Genomic DNA, 20,124 nt, shown 5'->3' on the forward strand with positions numbered 1-20,124 from the left:
AAAGTCAGGTAGTTGCTTATTTCCTTGACATCTGATGGGAGGGCGTTCCACAGGGCGGGTGCCACCATCAAGAAGGCCCTCTGCCTGGTTCCCTGTAACCCCGCTTCTCGCAGGGAGGAAACCAGCGGAAGGCCCTTGGAGGAGGACCTCAGTGTCCGGGCTGAATGATGGGGTAGAGACGCTTATCTAAACAATGTTTTTAGCAGGTGCTCCAAAAAGAGTACAGTGAAGGCATCTGCTTGATCTCAATAGTCCCCATCTCTTAACAGATGCATGCCTGTTCCATTGAACATCCTATTGAGTTCAATTGAATTGACTTGCAGGAAGTTTGGCTAAGATTGCAATCTAAAATGAGGGTGACGTGGGGTTCTTCCCTCTTATGGTTATTACTTAGAGCCTCCATGTTAGTTGTTAATAATAAACTCTTGAAAGCATGCCAGTTGAGAATCAAGCCTAAATAAAGTGCAGCAAATGATTAATTAAAAACAACAACCAACAATTTCTTAAATACAAGTTCTCATAAAAACTGCAGAAAGCAAGCATCATCTTGGGGGGAAAAACAGCATTCTAGGGTAAAAATAAAATAAAATGTATTTACCCAGGAGGGAAGAAAAATAAATTTGGGAAAATAACAAGTGGAAATGCAGCAGCGCTGCTACTTTAGAGACTATTAAAAAGGCCTATTAAGATGGGATGTGTATGTTTCTTAGACTTCCCCTAGAGAATCCAACTAGCACTTTGCACATCTCCTTTAACTGCTGTGCAAATTGAGAGAAGCTTAAATTCCAATGATCAAATCCCATTAGGCTGTCCTCTTCAGATGTACTCTTTCTCTGTGAGTGGAAGAAAGCAAGGTCTTTTGCCTGTTTGTTTCTATTTCTGGTGATCGCCAAAGAAAGCAACCAAGCTCGTTTGGGGAAGGCTGGTAAGAAATAGCATAAAAGCCCAAAACTTTTTAACACCTGAGGAGCCAGGCGTTCATAAACAAAGCTCCTCCTGCTGCTGCTGCTTCTGTCAGATGCTTTGTTTTCCAAACCACTGAAGAAGAAGAAAGTGCCTTGGTCCAAAATTAGCTGGTCTTTTTCATGCAGTGCCTATCTTTAGAGGAGGTGTTGGTAGAACTACAAAAATAGACCATTTTCAGCAGCCAGTTTGTGTTATATTTAGGCAGTGGGATGGTGGGGGTGCTCTAACAGGCACAGTGAGACAGTGACTCTTCCCCCTTTGGACTGTACATTAAACAGATAAGAGACGCATGTGCTTGAGCTATCCTAGGGGGAAAGAGAATTGGTCCAAGATGCAAAAGAAATTGGCCTGCAGTGCTTACGAGGTGCATGAGAAGAAGCATTGGGGTAAAAGTAATCTTTGCAAACGCTTCTTGTTTTGGTTATCTCCTGTCTTCAGCTGTCAGTTTAATCACCGAGCTGGAAAAACTGCCTTGGAGAGAGTGGGGGGGTGTTTATGCCAGGTGACTTCAATAGGGGCTGGCATAACGATGTTTCAGAATTCCGCTTAGAATTTGTCGGGGCTTTTAAAGAAGGGGTCTAGCCTCTGGCATTTTGGCACTCAAGGCAAAGCAATGAAATTCTTCCCAATAGGAGAATGTGGAACTGTTGAATGGTCATCCTGGGGACTGGGGTGGCACACATCATTTGCTTTCCAGCACTGCAAACCGATCACAACTTGATGGCCACCAAGTGTCGGGCAAACAGTTCCAGCAGTTGGTTTAAAGCAGTGTTTCCCAACCTTGGGTCTCCAGCTGTTTTCAGACTACATTTCCCATCATCCCTAACCACTGGCCTTGCTAGCTAGGGATGGCGGGAGTTGTAGTCCAAAAGCAGCTGGAGACCCAAGGTTGGGAAATACTGGTTTAGAGCACCACAGAGTTGCGGAGGTAGAGTGGGGTCCACAGCTGGTTGAACAGCAGTACCCAGTGTGTGTTCATTGAGTGCCAGGGTGTGGTTGTAGGCAGGATGAGGACCAATAAGCTGAAGCTTATGTAGATACAGACATTCTGGTGGCCACGTCCGAGAACTGGGGATTGTTCCTGTTCTGCATGGGATTGCACTCCTTCTGAACGAACAGGTACATGGTTCATGGGTGATCTTGGAACTTTGTCTATGGAGGTCCAGGTAACCCTCACAAAAAAAGAGTGCCTGCCACCAGCTTTGGCTGGTGCATCAACTGTGTCCCTTCCTGGACAAGGTTAGTTTAGCCTCTGTGATACATGTGCTGGTGATCTCACATTGAGACTACAGTAATGCACTCATTGTGGGGCTTTCCTTATGGGTGTTCTAGAAGCTGCAGCCTGGGTGGAAGGTGGTCCCATTTTCTGGGCACATATCACACCCATGCTAAGCAATCTGCAGTTGCTGCCTGTAAGCCACCAAGTCAGTTGTAAGGTCTTCTTGTTTTACATATGAAGCCCTAAACCACTCTGAACCAGACTACTTGACTTTGCCTGCATTGCCCAGTAAGAGCATTTAGATAAATGGAACACAGTTAGCCTTGCCATGGGCGAAGGTTTATCTATCAGTTTGCAGTGATGTGAGGCGGGCCTTTTCACTGGTGCTGTGGAATGCCCTCCCTGCTGAAATATGAGAGGCCTTCTGCTGGCTTTGGGAGATGAACCTGCTTACATAGGCATTTCCCATTGCCTCTCAACCCAAATCTCCTGTTTCAATTACTGGGTTGTTTTATTGTGCGTGTGGTATAATTGTGTGTTTTAATGGTGGATTTTTGTATTTTAATGCTTATGTAATTGTTTTTTAAATGTGTAAATTACTTAGAAGCCTATTTCAGCATCAAGTGATAGATAGATAGATAGATAGATAGATAGATAGATAGATAGATAGATAGATAGATATAGACAGAGGCCTCATACGAACCTGGGGTAGGTGCAAAATGGAATGTTTTTTTGCTTTTCAGCTTTGGTGTAAATGATTTGGATGAGGGCATAGAGGGGATGCTTTTTAGATTTGCAGATGTTGTGAGGCTGGTATGGGTGGTTAATGCCATAGAAGACGGAATCTTTATTCAAAACAGTTTCTGTCAGTCTGGAACTCTGGGCCATGAAATTCAACAGAGATAAATGTAATGTCTTGCATTTAGATTTTTTAAAAATCAAATGCATGTTTATGGGATGAGGTACACACATCTGTAATCCCATCAGTGTTGGACTCTGCTTTGAAGCTAGAAAAAACTGTTGTATCTATAGATGGCCTGAGATGTCTGCTATGTCATTAGACAAGAGATCTGGTTGGTTTTGTGTGGGGAGCTGTGTGGCTTGCAGACTTCCAGTGTACTGAGTTAGTGTGCCTGAGATCCAGAAAAAAATGCTTTCTAGAAGCACCTTTAAACACGACTGTTTTCCTGCACAGGTATCATGTCTGTATCATGTATCATAGAATATGTGCTTTTCTTCCACATGGAAATGTAGTAATGTAAGAAAATTGCCATGTGAAAAGCATGCAGTTGGGACGAGCCATCGGGTTACTACTACTACTGTCAATTGGCACTTAAATACTCTCTTGGCACTAAGCGGCCACCCCAGGTGCCATCATGGAGGGGGGTGACAAATTATCAAGGAACAATTACTGCCCTACTAGGGCGGTTAATAAAAAAACATTTTTTTTGAAAATGCCTGCTCCAAAGGTCTTTTCTTACTACACTAGGGATTGTATAGATACATATGAAATTTCATGCATATCAGATAATATCTGGACCCTCCTCCACAAAAATAGCTGTTTACCTGGCCGTTTTCCTATGTCGTGAAGGCTAAAATTTCAACAAAGCACGTGCCTTTCCTAGACTCTTTTCAGTCACCTGCTAAAAGCTTTCTTCTTTAGGCAAGCATACCAAGTTGCTTAGGAAGTTGAAGTAATTTTAATCTTAATATTTTAGATTTTGTATGTTTTAAAGTAGGATTGTTAATTTTTCTTGATTTTACTGCTGTGGTTTTTTGTTTTTGTTTTTGGTTTTTTAAAATAAATTTTATTAAATAAATAAACAATAAATATAATTAAAATAACACAAGCCAAAACATAATCCATCCTGTAGATTTAAGTATCTGTCCATAGTCGCTTACTTGTTACCTGAGGCTCAGAATCCACATTCCTCTGTAAGAAAATATGAAATAACATAAAACCATTTTTGCAGGCCAACCCCCCCCAAAAAAAACCCAACAATGTGGGGGGGGGACAAGAAATTTTCCACACTGGGTACCACCTGACCTTCCTACCCCTCTGCACACACACACACACACACACACACACACACACACACACACATTCATCCCATGAGAAAATAACCAGCAGCACGTAGCATTTGAGATCTGTTGGCGATAAAGTACTTCTGCAATAAACTGCTTGGCCAAAGTAACTTTAAACAAGCCTGGTTTACAGTGCCCTAGACATACATCCAGAGTTGCTTGCATTGAGCAATAAAACAATCTGTTTCCCAAAAAATAAATAAAAAACAAGAGATAACATGCATGCTTGCTAAGTCCAGTCTTGCCTGAGCATTAAGCAAGTTAAGACCCAACCAAGTTGCAGAGCAAGGGAGGATCACTGACAGGCAAATGAGCAAGGTTTTGGTGCTTCATGTTCCAGGGACTCAGTGGCACTTTGCAGAACCGAGCAAATAACTAAAATAACACCCTCACTTTAATTAATACTCATCCCTAGGAACCAAGGGCCTCGGGCCATTGGTGGGTCAGGCTCTTTTTGACTAAAGTAACAGAGCCAGGAATGGCAGCAGAAGCTAAACTCCCACACTCCAACCCTCTGTTATGGCAATGGTACTTTTATGGTGCTGTTGTGGCAGCACCAGATTACCGTTCAATGCTGCAATTTTGAAATGCACAAAGGCAAAAGGAAGTCCCTTCTTCATAGAATTTCGTTTGTGCATATATTTTAGGGTGCAAATAGGGATGGAGTGCTCCAGTGGTCTTACGGGATTTGTTTTTCAGAAACATGAAAATCTTCCCCCCTTTTTTAAAGGAGTTAAAAATATGCAAGAACCCTGGCCTTACTGCCTTAACATGGAACCGCTGCAAAGGTAGCATCAGAAGCAACCAATTAGTTCAGCACACAGAAAGACTTGTTGAAAACATATTGTGAGCCAGAGGGCCGTACCTAATTTGCACAGCTTATTTACGTACTCCAAATATAATTCACATAATATTTGCACGAACTTGGTGGACTCCGCACTGCTGGTGGACATATGGCAACACTTCTGCGATGCCATTTGTGCAATTTCATATGACAAGCAAGAAGTTGCAGCTATTGGGGTGGAATCCGTTGTTATATTTACACCAAGGGTTCGGCAATTAACATTTCCCTCGTAAATATATGAACAGGTGGAGACGGTGGCAGACAAAGCAAGTCCTAATGTGTGTTAGAATTAGAGCATATGTCTTCTCTTCAGCTGAGGCTGGCTGATCATCAGCGTCCTGGGATGGCTATGCCCAAATGAGCAAAGTTATCGCCAAGCAAACAGGTTGGACTAAGAAATGATGAGATGTGAAAGCATAAACAAGGAGCCTTTGAGTGGTGCAAGTTAGGGAAATTTAGACGCTGGATTTGATAGTCTTACAGGGACTCTGCTTCTCTATTCCTGGTATGTTAGAGCAAAAACTCCTGGAAATTTTTGGTTTGTGAGGGGAATAAAGGTAAAGGGACCTCTGATCATAAGGTCCAGTCGTGACCGACTCTGGGGTTGCGGCCCTCATCTCGCTTTATTGGCCGAGGGAGCCAGCGTACAGCTTCCGGGTCATGTGGCCAGCATGACTAAGCCGCTTCTGGTGAACCAGAGCAGTGCACAGAAACGCCGTTTACCTTCCCGCAGTAGCGGTACCTATTTGTCTACTTGCACTTTGACGTGCTTTCAAACTGCTAGGTTGACAGGAGCAGGGACCGAGCAACGGGAGCTCACCCCGTTGTGGGGATTCGAACCGCCAACCTTCTGATCGGCAAGTTCTAGGCTCTGTGGTTTAACGCACAGCGCCTCCTAATAACTCTCAGCACCCTTAGCAAACTGCAGTTCCCAGGATTCTTTGGCAGAAGCCATGACTGTTTAAAGTGGCATAATACCTTGGGTTACAGATGCTTCAGGTTACAGACTCCGCTAACCCAGAAATAGTACCTCGGGTTAAGAACTTTGCTTCAGGATGAGAATAGAAATCATGCGATGGCGGCGTGGCAGCAGCAGGAGGCCCCATTAGCTAAAGTGGTACCTCAGGTTAAGAACAGTTTCAGGTTAAGAATGGACCTCCAGAACGAATTAAGTTCTTAAGCTGAGGTACCACGGCATTGCCTGAAACGTATGGGACCTTAGAAATGAGGGAGAGTTAACAACGAACCATTTTCTCTAGCCACTATTATTTATTCTGTAGATTTATATCCCACTTTTCGACTCACAACATTTATGAAACACAAGAAGAGCCACATGCACACTAAACAAAACAACTAGCTCCACCAAGCCAGCACGAGATGTTTCTTCCCACAGGGCAGATGGTATCAACAGGCCCTCATGTTGTCTTCACTTGCCTCCAACTTAACAATGTGATGACATAAAAATAGCCTGCTGGATCATGTCAGTGGCCTATCTAGTCCAGCATCCAGTTCTCACAGTGGCCAACCAGTGGCCTGTGGGAAATCAGGGAGCAGAATAAGAGCCCTCTCCCCTCTCGTGGTTTCCAACAACTGGTCTTCAGAAGCATTTCTGCCATCAACTGTAGAGGCAGAGCATAGTCATCATGACTTGTAGGCACTGATAGGTTTATCCTCCATGAATTTGTCCAATCCTCTCTTAAAGCCATTCAAGTTGGCCGATTTTGCCCTCGACTCACTAAGACTATTTTAACGCACTGGATCATCCCAAATGACCCAAGAATTAGACAAATCTATGAAGGTTGTATTGCAATAAAACTTTCCTTCTGTAGGTGGGAAATAATATTGGACGCTTCAGTAGCAAATATTGACTTTTATCTGGAAATGAGCAGGAGGGAAGGAACAAAATTAAAAGCATCATGCTATATATATATATATATATATATATATATATATATTCATGTAAGTACTTGTGCAAACCCCGTATTCTAGTTTAATAAGTATAAACCTTCAGGGTGAGAACTTTGTGCTGCTATTTAGGGATAATTTGGGGTATTGCAATAAAAAAAATGAGACCTGTTCTCTTTTGTTCAGATTTCCTGAAAAGTAAGAGTGAAATGATAAACCAACATGTTTGCCTGTGACACACCTGTTAAAGGTACAGAAACCCTATACGGGGGGGGGGGGGGAGGGAGATATTCTTGCTCTGACCAAAGGAGCAGCCCTTTCAACTGGACCAGAAATGATGCCAACATCTCTTAGTACTGAAACACATGGTTGCTTGCCTGCTTTATGGCAAACTAGTTGTCTGACTTGTTCTCCAAGAACAGAAGTTGACATTTTTTTTCCACCACTGCCAACTGTCTAAATATGGCTTGAGGTTGCATGTTGGTACAAAAGCTGCAGATTCTGCTTGTGGTGAGCAAGTCAGATGACCTGCTCCTGACTTGTAGGCAGACTCTAGTCAGCATTGGGGGGGGGGGCAGGGGGAGAGAAGCTGTCAGAAGCAGGGTGAGCTACACACATTATGAATACAGTGGCTGTATGCACACTGTTGTATCCTGCAGCAATGTGGAGAACGTAGGTGCATGTATATGAATCTTTAAACAACTAGGTACACTCTGCTCAGAATTGGCTGACCCAGTCTGGGTTCCCGGGCTGACGTCTATAGCTGTCTAAAGTTGTGTCTGAACACACAAGTTTGTTGTCCATGCTGCTGTAAGAAACCCCAAAGACCATTGGAAGCTGCCTCGTACCAAGTCTGACCATGCTGTTGTTGGACTACAACTCCCATCATCGCTAGCTAGCAGGACCAGTGGTCAAGGATGATGGGAGTTAGTCCAACAATAGCTGGAGACCCAAGTTTGAGAAATGCTGGCCTATACCGACTTGCAGGGGCTATCCTGGATATCAGAGAGGGTATGTTTCCTAGCGCTACCTGGCCGTACTGAGAATGCTTCACCACCTAGCTATATGGCCCTTCTCCTAACTGTACACATAGCAGCCATGTTTGTTGTCACTGTGTAAGATGCATAGCTGTCAGCCCAAGACATTTCAGTGCCTCAGGTGGAGCAGCAAATGGTGCCTGTTGTCACCACCCGGTCAAGAGGCAGAAGGACGCGGGTGGCGCTGTGGTCTAAACCACTGAGCCTCTTGGGTTTGCCGATCGGAAGGTTGGCGGTTCGAATCCATGCAGCAGGGTGAGCTCCCATTGCTCTGTCCCGGCTTTTGCCAACCTTGCAGTTCAAAAGCATACCAGTGCAGGTAGATAAATAGGTACCGCTGCGGCAGAAAGGTAAATGGCGTTTCTATGCACTCTGGCACTTATCACAGAAGTGGTTTAGTCATGCTGGCCACATGACCCAGAAAGCTGTCTGTGGACAAATGCCAGCTCCCTCAGCCTGAAAAGCGAGATGAGCGCCGCACCCCATAGTTGCCTTTGACTGGACTAACCACCCAGGGGTCCTTTACCAAGGGGCAGAGTACTCAGCCATGTTGTTGTGGCGTTGTGAGTAGAACACAGTCACCTCTCTCCTCCTAGTGGTAAAACCCCCCAATAATAATGCATTCAAAAAGAAACAATGCGCAAAATCAGCTGCTTCACTCAGCTTATTGTGGGGCCTAGTAGCTGCCCTTCATCTTGAGCGATGATTCACAGTGGGACCATGTGCAAAGCAGGGCAGGGCCCTGTGTTTTTAAACCTTTGTTTGCTTAGAAGCTATCTTACAGCACTCTTCAAACATGGGTTATCAGAGCAAGGCAGTGGCATTACTGAGGGATTTCCTCCCAAAGCAAATACCATCTTCAGAGAAGGCACTTACCTCAGGAGACCACAACAGGAAATGAAAGGGTTCATTCCCACCCACCCACTGCCTGCTTTGCCAGATGGGTCTTTGGGCTGAGGCTCGTCTTTTATTTCATTTATTTATTGGATTTATATACCGTCCTTCATTATAACATCTCAGGGCGGTTCACAGAATAAAACACAGGATAAAAACCAAGTAAATAATTAAAAACAAAACATGCACACCAATACCCGGCCCCCTTCCCACGGGCACATGTAAAATGCTGTAGAATACAAATCAGCTAAAGGCCTGATTGAAGAGGAACGTTTTCTTCTGGTGCCTAAAGGTATATAATGAAGGCGCCAGGCAAACCTCCCTGGGGAGAGCATTCCTGAAACGGGGAGCCATAGCAGAGAAGGCCGGTTCTTGTGTTGCCACCTTCCGGACCTCACATGGAGGACGCACACGAAGAAGGGCCTCAGATGACGATCACAGAGCCTAGGATGGTTTATATGGGGAGGGGCGGTCCTTTTATCCTTACAGTGTAAGCCTAATAGTTAGCTTTCCCCGCCCCTGTCATATTTTTAAAAACCCTCCCCAGGTAAATATAAAGATGCTTTTTCAGCAATGGCATTTTATTAGTTTCATTTCATTTTAACCCCATCTTCTCCAAGGAGCTCAAGGTACACGATTCGCCCTCTTCCCATTTTATCCTCACAGCAACCCTGTGAGGTAGGCTAGGCTGGGAGACATTTAGGTCAGTATTGTCTGCACTAACTGGCAGCACCTCCCCAGGGTTTTCAGTCAGGAGGCCTTCCTAGCCCCATTTGCAGACACCAGCAGTTGAACCTGGGGCTTTTTGCATGCAAAACCACTGAGCTCCTCCTCTTTCCCCAGTGATTGTTTTTCAGATAACTCAAGGTTTACTCTTCCGAATGTGAACCAATTAAAAACCACCAGCACCAAACTTGATTATCTTCCCCACTGGTGATATTGGGTTGTGCAGCAGGAGCCCAAGAAATGTTTGCTAACTTCCTCCCACATGTCAGTGTGGCTATTAGCCACAGCCTGTTCACCCGCAAAGAGCAAGTGTGCATGCAATTGTTTTTGTCTATTCCTTGGCAGTGGCTCCTTGCATGACCTGCTTGTTTGGCTCAGTCAATAACCATACTAAAACCTGGAGCAGAAAAGGCATTGCTGCTGCTGCTGCTGCTGCTGCTGCTGCCCTTTGTCAGATCCCACTAGTGAACCATGCTGGGAGCTCCTGCCAGAGGATAATGTGAAAAGAGAGCCCGATGGCGCATGCAGATCTCTTCCGCACAAAGCTCAATATTTCAGGCAGTGGCTTCAAGCTATTAATTGATTGCCGCTGTCTGTTGCTGCTGGGAGTCATTCTAAGCGAGAAGCCTTGGGACAGGCAGAAAGCTCACCGATTAAACTTTCTAAAGAGTTGAAAGATGCTTACTCTACTGCCAGACTTCTCAGCATGCAGAGTCAAGATCACTTAACAGGAATTGCTCAGAAGAGAAGCTGTGCTCGCCTTTTGTTGCAAAGAATGTCAAGCTTATGCCGTAATAAATTTGTTTGTCTTAAAGATGCCACAAAACTCTTGGTTGTTTTTTTGCGTGGATTAGTACTTCTTGAGTGCTAATCTGTTACACAGATATCCTGGGTTTTCTCCAAACTGCTCGAAGTGGCACCCATGATTCTCTGCACCCCTTTCTCCAGCAACACAGAGAGGTATATTAGGCTGAGCTATACGGATTGGTCCAAGGTCCAGTTGAACAGAGATTTGAACCTGGATCTCTTTGGCCCTACTTCAGTTCTCTAAGCACTGAACAAGATGGTTCTCTTTAACCACTATGCTTTCATTACCATTTTATATTTCCAATCAGGATGGCTAAAGGGCTGAATTATTTCTACTTTTCTAACACATGTTTCTAACACAGTATTGTCAACAATGACTGGCAGCCCCTCTCCAGGTTTTTTTGCCAGACTTTATTCCAATGCTGGACGCGGGTGGCGCTGTGGGTAAAAGCCTCAGCGCCTAGGGCTTGCAGATCGAAAGGTCGGCGGTTCGAATCCCCGCGGCGGGGTGCGCTCCCGTCGTTCGGTCCCAGCGCCTGCCAACCTAGCAGTTCGAAAGCACCCCCGGGTGCAAGTAGATAAATAGGGACTGCTTACAAGCGGGAAGGTAAACGGCGTTTCCGTGTGCGGCTCTGGCTCGCCAGAGCAGCGATGTCACGCTGGCCACGTGACCCGGAAGTGTCTCCGGACAGCGCTGGCCCCCGGCCTCTTGAGTGAGATGGGCGCACAACCCTAGAGTCTGGCAAGACTGGCCCGTACGGGCAGGGGTACCTATTCCAATGCTACCTGGAGATGTTGGGGACTGAGCCCGAGAACTTGAGTATATGCTTTATTGTGGACCTACGAACTTTCGCCCATTGCAACTAAAAGGCCTGGGAGAACAAGAAGGTCTTCAGCTGGAGCCTAAAAGACAGCAACCAAGTATAGGCAGCAGCCAAATTTCTCTGGGGAGGGCATTGAATAATTGGGGTGCCATCAATGAAAAGGCCCTGTCCATAATAACCATCCACATCACATCAGAAGGCAGAGGAACTTGGAAAAGGTCCTCCACTGAGGATCTCAAGGACTAGGTGGGTATATATGGGACAAGGGAATCTTTTTATGCAGCAGTGTGAGTTCCTTCTCAAGGCTGGAGATTGCCAAGAGAATTCTGATGAAGATGGAAAGGGAAGTGGAAATTGTCATTGGTCAGGAATGGAAACTGGTCATGTGAATATGATTTGTATTAGTTCACATTGTTGTTTTCTTCTAAATCTGCAAGTGATATGCAGTTACAGTAGTACCTCAGGTTAAGTACTTAATTCATTCCGGAGGTCCGTTCTTAACCTGAAACTGTTCTTAACCTGAAGCACCACTTTAGCTGATGGGGCCTCCTGCTGCCGCCACACCGCCGGAGCACGATTTCTATTCTCATCCTGAAGCAAAGTTCTTAACCCGAGGTACTAACTCTGGTTTGGCGGAGTCTGTAACCTGAAGCATCTGTAACCTGAAGCATCTGTAACCCGAGGTACCACTGTTATAACTTTTTAAACATTATTTTGACATTTCTTTTACATTGAAATGGATGTAAACCATGCAAATTGTTGCATAAGTTATGCAGTTGCCATAACACATGTTAAATAGCAGGCAGCGACACAAATAACTTAGCATTTGGTGGATCCTGAACTGCAGCAGAAACAGTGCTGATTGTGGTGGATGCAGGTTGGAATAGAAACTGTGATGCCATGTTGCATCCCTAATCAATGTTGCTTCACTTCATACATTACTATTTCTTTTTTTAACAGAACCATCCAAAATCTCTGGGGCGGACCAGTAACATTTCAGTGTTCACATGTAGCAAAGCATGTATTTTCAGCTACAAATACTGAGCAGCTAGCAGCACACACTAGGGGTATTATATGGATACACTACATGGAATGGATTGTGACTGCACATGTAGGCTGCTTGATCCTTTCTCTCATATCACATTTTATACATTTGTAGTAGCCTTTCTAGGCAGACGTTGGTGCATTCTTCCCAAATGAAAACAAACATTCTGCATCAAGGAAAACCAGATTTGGGGCTGAAAGTAACAGCTCGTACACATTTGGTTTTTTTCTGATGGGAATCAAGGATGAAGTAAATGTGCAATAATCTCGAAGAGACAAAGCTGGACAGGTTCAAAAGTGGCCAGAGGCAAGCCTAATTACACTTCATGTGCATAGATCTTAAAGCCCACACAAGAAGCATAGATAATAATACCTTAGCTTAGTCCACACTCACTTACTTTCTCAGGCATTGCCACCTCCATGGATAATACCAGCAGTTAGTTAGAAACATTCTGGTTGCACTTCATCGTCCTATTTATATGATTCTTGAACTCATCATTCCTGGCTTTTGCTCTTGTATTTCTCTTCTAAAAGCAAGGCATGGGGGGGCGGGGCGGGTTGTGGTTTGTTTGTGGTTTGTTTCACACTTTGCCCCTGTGAAAAAGAATGATTGGATGAATGCATATGGCAATTTACCAAGTGCAGGGAAAACCTCGTGGCAAGGAGCTAACAGGATGTCCTTTCATGGGCTGCGTCCCCCAAAGAATCATGGGCATTGTAGTTTACCCCCACAGAACCACAATTCCCATCACCCTTAAGCTACAGTTCCCAGGATTCTTTGGGGGAAGTCACATGGCATGTCCACCATCCTAAAGTCTGAACTTTGGGCTCCTTGAACACCAGCCTTGCCTTTGGGAAATCAGAAAGAATCCATGCCTCGCTGAAGGAGGCTCCCACATTTTCTGCAAATTTGTTCTCACACTGCCTAGGGATGCTCTCACACCCTCCGCCCAAGCTACTTACGTCCCGGTGGCGCTGGCCGCAAATGGGTAATGTGAATGCAACGTCTGCCAAGGACATTTGGTAACAGAGCAGAAAGTTTCCAGCCAAATGGCACAGTGTAACTAGATCAGCTACAGGCAGTGCTATCCCAACTCTGTTGCCTCTGGCTGACCCATTCCTCCTCCTATTACTTAATTTTGTTTTGCCCCTGTTGCAGGCTAGGTACTGTACTCACAGGGACAACATGGTCCCTGCTCAGCTGGTTTGCAGAATTGCACAACCTGACTCAAGTTGCAGCCTTTCCTGTATTCAGTTACATCTAATGGTTCGACAGAGCCTCTGGACCAACCCTGCAGCCTGAAAGCACCCAGAGACCTCTTAAAACCAGAGGTGCCATCAGAACAAGACCTTGGGACAGAAGTCAATGGCTCCTCCTAGCAGAAGGGGAAGTAATGCACATTAGCATCTATACAGCCCACCTCTGCTCCCCCCCCCCCAAATACCTTTAGTATCTAGTCTCTGAAATTACCTAACCACAGCACTGCTTACACCTGGCAAAACAAAGTTCCAGGAGCCATAAACTTCCAGCTCTATGCTTCTATGACAACTTCCTACCCCTGCAACGTTTGAAAATTCATTCTGTAACAATTTAGAATTTTTAGTTGGGCATCAAAGGTGAGTTGATTTTTTTTAAAACAAAAAACAACATTTTTTTCTGATTCCTAGTTGACAGGAGAATTTGACACATAGACCCAGAGGACGGTTGCCAGTAAACAAAACTTATCTCTTCTGGCAAATTATATTGATTCATAGCTGAGAAATCCATTTACAAAGGCACCTGGAGAGAGGAGACTGTAGGATTTAATACAATGAAGGTATTGTAAGGTAGCAGCAAAATGAAAAGGATCCTTAAAATCAGCATGCTCCACTTGTGCTTTAGACAGAAGTGCCATGTTTCTTGGTATTGTAGCTCAATATTTCCATCTTTTGCACTCCAAAATTCTTCTGTGGCTATTATGTACTATTTATATTTACTCATTGCCTCGTGATATAGATTCCTTGGGTGGCATGCAGTAGCCAAGACTGCACCCCCTTCCCATGAATGTAAAGGGAAAGTTAGCATGAGGCTGGGGAACCAATGGCTCCAGTTGTTGTTGGACTCCAATTCCCACCAGCCCCAGCCAGCCTGGCCAATGGTCAGCCATTAAGGGTGTTGAAGTCCAACCATATCTGGAAGGCCACATCCCTGCATTGGCACTCTAGAGCCAACTCTACAAGTGAAGTTGGTACTCCCCCCCCCCCCAGGTGTTGAGTGGATGGCTGGCTTGTGACTGGCATATCCCAGCTCTTAAAACCCAGGCAGTCTCCCAGCTTTCCTGCCTCTAAACCTGGCCCTGTGGAGCAATCTGAGGAGATCAGAAAAGCTGGACCTCAGGTGCCTCAGATGCCCTCAATCCCATTCCTACACCTGTACCGTTACTTGGATTTGTAATACACAGGTATATGCACTTGTTCTCATGCTCTGCAATTTGGTTCTCAAGTTACATAGGCGCTCTCACTCATTCTGGCTGCGGTCGAAGAGTTTCAGATTTATGCTGCCGCTGGCGAGACACTACCCAGACCCACAGGTTATAGATTTGCCTAGAATCTCACCATTCATCTTGCAAATGTCATGTAAACTGGAAATGCAAGGTGCCAACTCCAACTGTCTACTGCACTGGATATATGAAACCATCCCAGCAAAATGTCTGTATTAAGTTCTTAGAAAGCTAGGAAAGAAAACCCACCGATTGAATCTGTGACAGCACAAAGATTCTCTGTCTGACTTCCACCCATCCTGCATGGAGGAATCTGCTATCGCATCCACAAGCAAAAGGGCTTTCAAACTGGTGGACTCACATTGACTTATTATTATTATTTAATAATTTCTATTAAATTTTCTGTTTTACATTTTAGAATATTCATTTAAACAACCTTAAAATATCAATGACATCCCTTCTTCTCTTTCCATGGTTCATTTTGCACAACATAGATCCTTACATAAACTAAATCATTCAGTATTCCATTATTACATCCATCAAAACTTATTTACACTGTTGAATTTATCTTAATGCTGCCAATGTTTTCAAGTGTACACAACCCCCCCCCCAATATATTCAATAAACATTTCCCAATCTTCTTTAAAAGTATGTTCGTCTTGTTCTCTTATTCTATATGTTAGTGACCCACACTGACTTAAAGTGGGTTGAACCAGTGGTAACCACACCATTATATTCTTATTTGTTTGAGGTTATTTTCCCACTTCTTAAGTGAGGGAGTGGCGAAAAGCACTAGAGAAGATGGCCAGATACAAATGTAGGCAGGGCCCCTGAACCTTACATAGTTGTGTGGGAGAGGGGATTTTGAACTTCTTTCACTCCTCTGTGACAAGTTGCACCTGCCTGAAAACTCTCTTCTATTCAACTTTGAAAGTTACAGTTCAGGACTTTGCCAGGAATGACTTCAGCACTTGGTATCTTTGGGTACCAGCTGGTGCTCCAGCACTCTGGTAGGGGCTTGGACTTCCTTTAAAACAATCTAGCTGCCATGTTAAGACCCCATAATGCCACAGAGGAATGCTATGTCATGGCAGTGCTGTGAGTGATTAAAATGGTGGCTACATCCACCTTCATTTCTTGGGAGAAGGGCAATGACAGGCCTAGACAGCATCTTGAGAAGTAGAGACGTCACCTTGCCAACAAAGGTTCGTATAGTTAAAGCCATGGTTTTCCCAGTAGTGATGTATGGAAGTGAGTGCTGGACCATAAAGAAGGCTGATCGCCGAAGAATTGATGCTTTTGAATTATGGTGCTGGAGAAGACTCTTGAGAGTCCCATGGACTGCAAGAAGATCAAACGCATCCATTCTTAAGGAAATCAGCCCTGAGTGCTCACTGGAAGGACAGATCGTGAAGCTGAGGCTCCAGTACTTTGGCCACCTCATGAGAAGAGAAGACTCCCTGGAGAAGACACTGATGCTGGGAAAGATGGAGGGCACAAGGAGAAGGGGGCAACAGAGGACAAGATGGTTGGATAGTGTTTTCGAGGTTACCAGCATGAGTTTGACCAAACTGCGGGAGGTAGTGGAGGACAGAGGTACCTGGCGTGCTCTGGTCCATGGGGTCACGAAGAGTCGGACACGACTAAACGACTAAACAACAACAACAACAACAACATCCACCTACCCTGTACTGCTCAGAGCCACCGCAGGCACCACTGATGCCACAAGGTGAGCCCACATGGGCCCGCACCACATCTCACCTTCTCCAAAGACAAGGCCAGCTCAATCGCTGCATTGCTACTGGGGAAAACGGAGGTACGTGACAGGAGAAGTACTTTTCCACCAACCCACCTTTCAGTCCATACTGGAAACGAAGGAACAAAATAGACAACCATCACACTTCATCCTCTGCTGCCAATTAGCTACCAGTCTAGGCTTCAGATGCTGACTTTGCCCTATACAGCTTGGGACCAGAGGCCTGAAAGATTTCTACAAACCCAATTGGTCAAAGCACTGTGCAGATGAGGGCCTCCTGAAGAGACCATCTTATCAGGAGGTATGTTTCGCACAACATAGGGACCAGGTCTTTAGTGTTGTGGCACCTCCTCCTTAGAACCCCCTTTCCTTGAATATTAAGACAGGCACCATATCTGTTGTCTTTTCAGCAACCACTGAAGACCTTCTTTCAACAAGATTTTAAGGCTGAGATCTTTCCCACTCTACATCTGTCCTTCTCCTTCTCCTTCTCCTTCTCCTTCTCCTTCTCCTCTTCTTTCTCCTCCTCCTTCTAGTAATTCTTTTACCACTTGTCTTTTCCCATCCTGGGCTCTTTTGGGAGAAAGAGTGGGATATACCTTTAATTAATAAATAATACCCGGAAGCTTGTGGGAAGCTGAACAAACCCTAAAAAAAGAGAGAAGAGGACAGGAGGCAGCTTCCATCACCACCTCCACCACCAACACACCTTCCTCTGGAATTAAAAAGCTGGTGAACACCTGCTTGGCTGGCCCTGCGCTGGCGTTAACCCGCCCCAGGCACAAATTGGCCAGGCTGGTTCAGAGAGGCATAATTTAGATCGCTCCATGTCTGTGGGTGAGGCTTTCTGTTTTATGGAACATGTACACCTCCCTCCTCTCCCCCTGCTGTCTCCATGCAATTTTCAGCCCCGCTATGCCACTTTCATGGACACACACACACACACACACACACACACTGCTCTCTTTTTGCTCCTTTAACAGAAACAGGCCTTTTATTTCTTTTCTCCCCACCTCTTTTTCTGCAGGAGCTGCTTGACAATGTGAAGTCTGAGGCCTTCGCGAGGCTACAGAAACCTGTTCTCAGCCATGTGGTTGTCTGCTGCTCCCTCACGCTGCGCTGGCAATTTTCAAAGCTGTCTATTATCAGCACGTTAATAACCTTTCATAATGTTTAATTACTTGGAAAGGTAATCAGTCCTGGGGTAATTATTTAAGAGGCATGCCCACTTTGTTCGCTCCTGGCAAAGACTTCTGTTCTCTTTTCTCTTTCTCCCATTCTTCAGATAAATGCGGCATGACTGACGGTGCTTCGCGGCGGCATCTACTTGTGTACGAAGCAGGCTCAGGGAATTTCTGGATGTAACCCTTCCCCTAACTGGCCTCCCCACTCCCACAAGCCTCCTCAAATCAACAAGCCAGCTTAACCGTAATGTCTGCACATCTTAGCTCCTGCCGTACCAGGTTTCCGAAAAGCAGACCAAACCAATTTTCTTTCAGTCTGGTTCTGACCTTGTTCCTCACAAACCAAGACACCTTCCGCTGGCCCTGATCCTTCCACAGAGCCCAGCAGTTTCCATGAGGTGGTTAGACATTGACTAACACTAGACCCAGACTTGGAGCTAAACATTCAAAATGGGAGGTGGATGTCTGCAAACATCAGGAGTCATTAATCAAACTTTATATTATTATAGCACTTTTAAATGCTATATAGCTACTTTGCAAGCCTTAGCTCACCCACAAGCAATAAAAAATTAAAAATACCCATAATTGGATAAGCCATTGCTATTTGTATTTTTAACAGACTGGAAACTCAGGATATGTTTATTTATTTGCTTACTATTTTTTTAATCCTGCTTGTTAGAAAATTATTTTTCCCCTAAGGGGCAGGGGGAGAGAAGTCTTGCAATCAAAAAAAGGAGATGGGGATGAGACTCTGGTTACGTACATACAATGCCTTTAAAGCACATAACTTGACCCGAAGAAGCCAGGGAACTGTAGTTTGACACACTACAGTTCCCAAGCTTCTTTCGGGGAAATAATGTGCTTAAATGTATAGTGTGCACACAGCCAGAGAAAGAGGAAGAGAGAGGTCATGCCATCAGGCATACAAAATATCTGACATACAAGCTAAGGGGAATGGAAGAAAAAGTTAGAGTGGCATCAATTCTGAGAAACAGCTGAGGTACAGTTGGAGGCCAGGCTTTCTGTGCTGATGGCCTTCCTTGAATAGCAGGTGGAGGCCCTTGTTCATTTGGCCAATGGATGGGGCCAGAGTCCTTTCCCCTTTGGTTCCACAATCCCAGAGTTAATGGTGGTTGTAGCAGGGTCTTTTCTGTGGAAGGGAAGGGGAATCTCCCTGCAGCTGCAACCCGGTCTGCTGATGGAGGGGGAGAAGATTGGTCTTTTCCTTCCTACGATGATCTTTCTTGGAGGGAGCGGGTGCCCTTCAGATGTTTTGGACTACCATTCCCATCAGGCCCAATAGAAATTGTAGTCCAAAACATCTGAAGATTTAGAAACTTGTTGATTAGAATATTCGTGTGAGATTGTATGGGAAAAATACAGAATAACAGATACAATCTTGCTTAAAATGTATATAGGAAGCACAGTGTAAGCGATGGAAGTCAATCAATGAAATTTTATTATTGAGATATTTGTAGAATAAATTTGGAAAAAATTCTTCTAACTTTTTTTCTTCTCTTTATTTTTTCTTTTTTCTTCTTTTCTTTCTTTTTTCCTCTTTTGTTCTTTTTATATATGTGTGCTTATCTGAAACATGTATGTATGTATGTATTTGCAATATTTTGCTTATATTTTGTAATAATTATGTTAAATAAATAAAATTTTAAAAATACAATAGTCTATTAAATATTAAAAGCTAAAAAAACAAAACAAAATAAAACATCTGGTGCGTACCAGGCTGGCCAAATCTGCTGCATTGTCTTAATTTTATTTCCTCGGTAGAGCTAAATCAAAAATTTGGAGAGTGCTCTTAACGACAGATCTTGGGGGAAGAGCTGAATTCACAGTCAAAAGCACCATAACTTGCCAACACAGTAGCAGCGTTCAAATGAATACAGGTATTGTGAAGCATAATCCATACTGCTTATCTTTGGCTTACTCTGGGTTTTGTGGGACAATTCTTTGCAGTCCTACCTGTAGCTGTTTTTCACTTTTGAGGACAAGGTTGCCGTTGTTATTAAGGTGTTGTCTCCACGAAGGAAAGTCATTTCTTGGGAGCGATGAAATGCGGGGGTGTAGATAACTCAGTCATGAGAATGAACTTGTTTGCTGTGTTTTCTTTCTACCAGTTGTTTCACATCTGCAAGGATTTCTGTGATCCTAGAAAATATATTTCCTCGCACAAATGTGTCCAATTGCTGCTTATGATGGTGCCAGGTTGCTTATGATGATGTCAGGGGATCTCTGAAGTAATTGCCTTTGTAATTTTTCTTACTGCCCTGTAATTGAATTAAACATTGGAATTGCTACTGTTCAAAGAGCAAATTTGGCTGCTGTTTTGGTTGCCAATTTA

General features: G+C 44.4%; 1 long non-coding RNA gene across 1 annotated transcript in view; it reads left to right on the forward strand.

Moving 5' to 3' along the window:
* LOC144327229 (uncharacterized) overlaps nt 1-18,397 on the forward strand; it is a 30,461-nt gene extending 12,064 nt beyond the window's left edge. The window contains exons 2-3 of the long non-coding RNA XR_013392166.1: nt 17,615-17,776; nt 17,873-18,397. This is a non-coding gene — a long non-coding RNA (uncharacterized LOC144327229). The remainder of the gene's footprint in view (nt 1-17,614; nt 17,777-17,872) is intronic.
* The last annotated feature ends 1,727 nt before the right edge of the window (nt 18,398-20,124 follow it).

The sequence above is a fragment of the Podarcis muralis genome, chromosome 3, assembly GCF_964188315.1.
Source record: "Podarcis muralis chromosome 3, rPodMur119.hap1.1, whole genome shotgun sequence".
Taxonomy (NCBI): Eukaryota; Metazoa; Chordata; class Lepidosauria; order Squamata; family Lacertidae; genus Podarcis; species Podarcis muralis.